Raw genomic sequence first — 6,000 nt, forward strand, 5'->3', positions numbered from 1 at the left:
TCACTATATAGTTGCATTAAGCCCCTGGGTGCCTATACTTACCATGTATAAAACTTGTGAGAGGAGGAAATACTGTTAGCACTTCTTAGATGGTATGTGAATGTTTGGGTGTTGGATACATACCAGATTAGGTTCATTTGGTAACTGATATCAGTTTGGCTAAAGTGGAAAACCTTTGGGGGTTTTTTTTTGTTTTTGTTTTTGTTTTTTAATTTGTTTTATTGCTTAAAGTATTACAAAAAGTGGTACATATGTCTCTTTCTTTTTCCCCCTTGACCTTCCCCTGGTCTCCCCTACCCCCCAGTGTCTTGTGTCCATTGGTTATGCTTATATGCATGCATACAAGTCCTTCAGTTGATGTCTTACCACCACCACCCCACCCCCCAAAACCTCCCTGGCCTTCCCACTGTAGTTTGACAGTCTGTTCGATGCTGCTCCGCCTCTGTATCTATTTTTGTTCATCAGTTTTTAATGGTCTTAATTATCCATAAATAAGTGAGATCATGTGGTATTTTTCTTTCATTGACTGGCTTATTTCACTTAGCATAATGCTCTCCAGTTCCATCCATGCTGTTGCAAATGGTAAGAATTCCTTCCTTTTTACAGCAACGTAGTATTCCATTGTGTAGATGTACCACAGTTTTCTAATCCATTCATCTGTTGATGGGCTGTTTCCAGATCTTAGCTATGGTAAATTGTGCTGCTATAAACATATTTGTGAGGAGATTTCCTTGCAAAAGTAGTTTAGCAGAACATTGTGTAGGTCTTTGAATTTCAAAGCTAGCTAGCTAAGGGTGCCACTGACAACAGCTTTTGCAGAAAAATGAAGATAAGGAAACAACTTTTAACATGGCAGTTTTTAAAGAATAAAAAGGGAGGAGATAGAAACAATACAGACATTCAGAGTAAAATATGAAAATAACTCCTCAGTTCAGTAGATTAGAAGTTTAGTCTGTCACTTTCTCACTTATACATACAGGGTGTCTAAAAAAAAAAGTATATACACTTTAACAGCTGATAGCTCAATTTTGAAAAAAATATAAATAAACACTGCTTTTATAATTATTCAAAGTGTGTATATATTTTTTGGGAACGCCCTATAAATTTTTTTGTTTTTATGTAAGGATCATACTGTACCTTTCCATAGTTTTTCCTCTACTTAATGTTCCTACAGAGCTATCAGCACATGAGTTTATCTTGCTCTTTTAACAGTTGCATAATACCCATTGTATAGACATGCCATGATTTGATGAGTCACTGTTCTGTGGATGGACTTTTGGGTTATTTGCATTTGCACTTTTACAAACAATGCAGTAAATGATCATCCCTTGTATATGTCTTTGTGCTGGAGTGCCAGATTTCCTGTCAGAAACAGATTCCTATTCAGAGAATTGTGGAGTTCCTTTAACACTGTACTGTATAGCCTTCTGCATTAAGCCCCTTGGGATCCTATACTTGGGTGCTAAATTGCTTTCTAAAAAAGTCCACCGATTAATGCTGTTTTTTATTTTTATCAACCCAGTGGATACAAAATTACTTAGTTTTCATTTGCATTTCTTCAATTACAAATGAAACAGCATTGTTGCCTGTTTCCATTTTGATTTGCTGTTTCTAGTCTATGAATTATTTGTTCATATTCTTTGCCCATTTTTCTCTTTAGTTGTTAATTTTTTTATTGCTTATATCTGGGTACAAAGGGATGGGTTATAGACTTTAGCCACAGTAGTATATTTTATTTCTTATAAAAAGGTACTGCAGTTTCGGACAGGCATATATGCTAAAAGTGGACTTACCATTTTTTGAGCTCCTCAAGTATTCTCACATTATTCTCTTGTTAAATATGTGGAAGATATCTTGTAGTGATTTTTTAAAAATGGTATCTTTGCCCTGGCTGGTGTTTCTCAGTGGTTAGGGCATTGGCCTGTGCACTGAAGGGTAGCCAGTTCCATTCTGATCAAGGGCACATACCTAGGTTGTAGGTTTGATCCCCGACCCAGGTCAGGGCATGTGCAGAGGAGGCCAATCAATGTGTCTCTCTCACACTGCTGTTTCTCTCTTCTCTCCATCCTTCCCCCACTCCTTTCCACTCTCTGAAAATCAATGGGATTAAAATTCTGGTGAAGATTAAAATTTTAAAAAAGTTTTTTTTCTATCATATTAAGAAATTTTTCCTCTTTGTGAGCTCAAATCTATCAGTATTTTTCATTATGGCTTCTGGGTTTTGTGCTTACAAGATTTTCAAAGTATTGTCCTATTCTAATACTTGTACATTTTTATTTTACATTAAATCAATTCATTTTGTATTTTGTGTATAATTGTGATCTAACTTAATTTTCCCTTAAGTGTATACTATTCTTAACACAGTTTATTTTATAGTTCCTCTTATCTCCACTGGTTTAAAATGACACAGGTATCATGAATTAAATGTCTTCATCTATCTGGATCTGTTTATGGATTCATTTTATTGATCTATCTGTCTATGTGTATACCAACATCTAATGTAATTGTTATATCTATATTATATGCTTTTATACTTGGTCTGAAGATGTCCCCTAAGTTTTAATTTTAACAATGTCTTATTATTTTTTACTGTTCTTGTTATTTTCTCTATAATACTGAGTAGACCCACTAAGACAGGTCTTTTAAAAGATCTTCCCTTCAATATAATTTTATTATTTTCTTCATAAAAATGGACTTTTCATCTTTTATAAAGACTTTATGAACTTTATAGCTAACATTTTTATTGTTTGCATTATTTTCTAATTAGTTATACCTGCTATAAGTTTTCAGCCATTTTGCTGGACTTTTATTAGTTATAATAATTTTTTCAGTTAATTCTCTTGGATTTGTTAGCCAGATAACATTCTGCAAATAGTTTTGTCGGTATTATTTCAAATTGTTCTGATAGTTATATATCAAGCTTTTCTGGTATAATTATGTTAGTTGGCACCACCAGATCATTGTTAAATAGAATGCTCTGTCTTTTCCCAGTTTAAGAAAAATTTTAATTTTGTCTAATCAGGGTTATTAAAAAATAAAATTGGGCATGCGTGTTGAATTTCATGTTTTCATGGCAGTTTATGTTTTAAAACAACGTAATGTATTAATGTAATGAATTATATTTAAAGATTTCATATATAGAATCATCTTTTCTTTGTTAGGATTAACCCAGTTTGGTCATGCTACTAGACTGAGCATGAGAACATTTTACTCCATATCCTTATATTCATGTTGAGCGGTGAAGTTGGTTTATGATTTTTTTCTTATGTTATCCTTATTTTAATATTGGTATAAGGGGTTTTGCCAACCTTCTAGAATGAGTTGGAAGCCTATTCATATTTTCCTATGAAATAGTTTATTTACTATAAGAGTTATTTACTTCCTGAAATCTTGACAGAGTTCACATTTTAAATTGTATATGGTTTCTAATTAAACATTATTTTTTAAGTGTTCAATTAAAAATATTTTACACATCCAGGAAATAATATAGTAGAACATCATGATCTCATTATCCAGCAGGTTTCAGTTTTCACTTGCTCACCCCATCCCTACATGCACGTTGTCTCCCTGTGAGTGAGCAGGAAAATCTTGGGAATATTTAGCAAGCAATGTTTCTTTTCCGCATTTTAAGTATAAACATTCCATAATTGTGTCACAGATACTGTGAAGTGATAGAAATTGTATATGTCCCTTTGTGGAGTGGATAAGCTCATATTTAGTACATGTGCTATAAAAATTGCACCCATTTTTTGTCTTTAAAAAGAAATACAATGTTAAAGAGGTGTGGCTAAACCTTATAACCTCTTTCTGTTCTTCCTCCCTTTTATACCTGATATTAATGTGTATCATTCCCATGCATGTTTTCATCTTCATTTTACATGTGTGTATTTTAAAAATTACATAAGACTATGTTGTGTTTCTAAATTTTATGAAAAAAAATCCATAGTATTTATAATTTTGAAACCTAAGTTTACTCAATACTTTACCTGAGATATAGTCCTGTTGACACATGTTGATCTATTCATTTTTTCACAATATACGTGTCTGAAATTGTAATGCTTCTTTGTTTCAAAATATGTTTTTATTGATCTTTAGAGGGAGAGGAATAGAGGGAAACATCCATGAGAGAGGAACATCAATTGGCTGCCTCCTGCATGCCCCCTACTGGGGATTGAGCCCATATTCCCTGACTGTGAATTGAACCAGGGACCTCTTATTCATGGGTTGACGTTCAACCACTGAGCCATACTGCCTGGGCTGGGATGCTTTTTAAATCAGTGATGTCTTAAAGTTGGCAGCATTTTCTTTTCTAGTGACAAAATAATGGTACACCTTATAGTTGATATCATCTTAGATTTGATTAATTCCTGTAGTTAATTCTTCTTGATTGCTTTTATAAAGCATTCTGTTGCTTGAATATACCAGAATTAATCATTTTTTCTTATTGATAGATAATCATACTGTTTGCACTTTAATAATGACAAACCAGTGCCAAAGTGAAAATCGCTCCTATCTCAAAACAATTTATTATGAATGGAAATGTCAATTTTTTTAATTAAATCTTTATTGTTCAGATTATTACATTTGTTCCTCTTTTTTCCCCCCATAACTCCCCTCCTCCCAGTTCCCACCCCACCCTCCGCCCTCACTCCCCACCCACTGTCCTCATCCATAGGTGCACGATTTTTGTGCAGTCTCTTCCTGCATCTCCCACACCCCTTTCCCCATCCCAAGAATAGTCAGTCCATTCCCTTTCTATGTCCCTGATTCTATTATAATCACCAGTTCATTCTGTACATCAGATTATTTATTCACTTGATTCTTAGATTCACTTGTTGATAGATGCATATTTGTTGTTCATAACTTGTATCTTTACCTTTTTCTTGTTCTTCCTCTTCTTAAAGGATACCTTTCAGCATTTCATATAATACTGGTTTGGTGGTGATGAACCCCTTTAGCTTTTCCTTATCTGTGAAGCTCTTTATCTGACCTTCAATTCTGAATGATAGCTTTGCTGGATAAAGTAATCTTGGTTGTAGGTTCTTGGTATTCATCACTTTGAATATTTCTTGCCACTCCCTTCTGGCCTGCAAAGTTTCTGTTGAGAAATCAGCTGACAGTCGTATGGGTATTCCCTTGTAGGTAACTGAGTTTCTTTCTCTTGCTGCTTTTAAGATTCTCTCTTTGTCTTTTGCTCTTGGCATTTTAATTATGATGTGTCTTGGTGTGGTCCTCTTTGGATTCCTTTTGTTTGGGGTTCTCTGTGCTTCTTGGACCTGAAAGTCTATTTCTTTCACCAGGTAGGGGAAGTTTTCTGTCATTATTTCTTCAAATAGGTTTTCAATATCTTGCTCTCTCTCATCTTCTGGCACCCTTATAATTCTGATGTTGGTACACTTGAAGCTGTCCCAGAGGCTCCTTACACTGTCTTCGTATTTTTGGATTCTTTTTTCATTTTGCTTTTCCGGTTGGGTGTTTTTTGCTTCTTCGCATTTCAATTCTTTGACTTGATTCTTGCGCTCCTCTGATCTGCTGTTGGGTGTCTGTATAATATTCTTTATTTCAGTCAGTGTATGCTTAATTTCTAGTTGGTTCTTTATCACAACATCAAGGGTCTCATTAGATTTCTTGTAGATCTCATTAAGTGTATCGGCAGTTTCTAGAAACTTATTGAAAGACCTTAAAAGTGTGGTTTTGAGCTCTATATCCTCCATTTCTGTCATGTTTCTTTGTCTCCATATTTTTTATGCTTTCTTGGTGCACCCCCTTGTGGTCTTTGTGCGCAGTCTTGTTGTAGTTAAGCCTTGATTGTTGTAGGTAATACTGGCAGAGATTTGACCTCCAGGACAACTGGCTATGAGAATCAGCTGTGTCTGCATTGGGAGAACTTCTATGCTGGATCTCTAGGGTGGTGCTAATCTAGCCTTTGCCTGAGGCTATCCCGCAAATGCCTCTGTGCAGGGCTTGGGCGGGGCAGGTCCCAGGGGATCTACAGGGCAG

The sequence above is a fragment of the Myotis myotis genome, unplaced genomic scaffold, assembly GCF_014108235.1.
Source record: "Myotis myotis isolate mMyoMyo1 unplaced genomic scaffold, mMyoMyo1.p scaffold_m19_p_3, whole genome shotgun sequence".
Classification (NCBI taxonomy): domain Eukaryota; kingdom Metazoa; phylum Chordata; class Mammalia; order Chiroptera; family Vespertilionidae; genus Myotis; species Myotis myotis.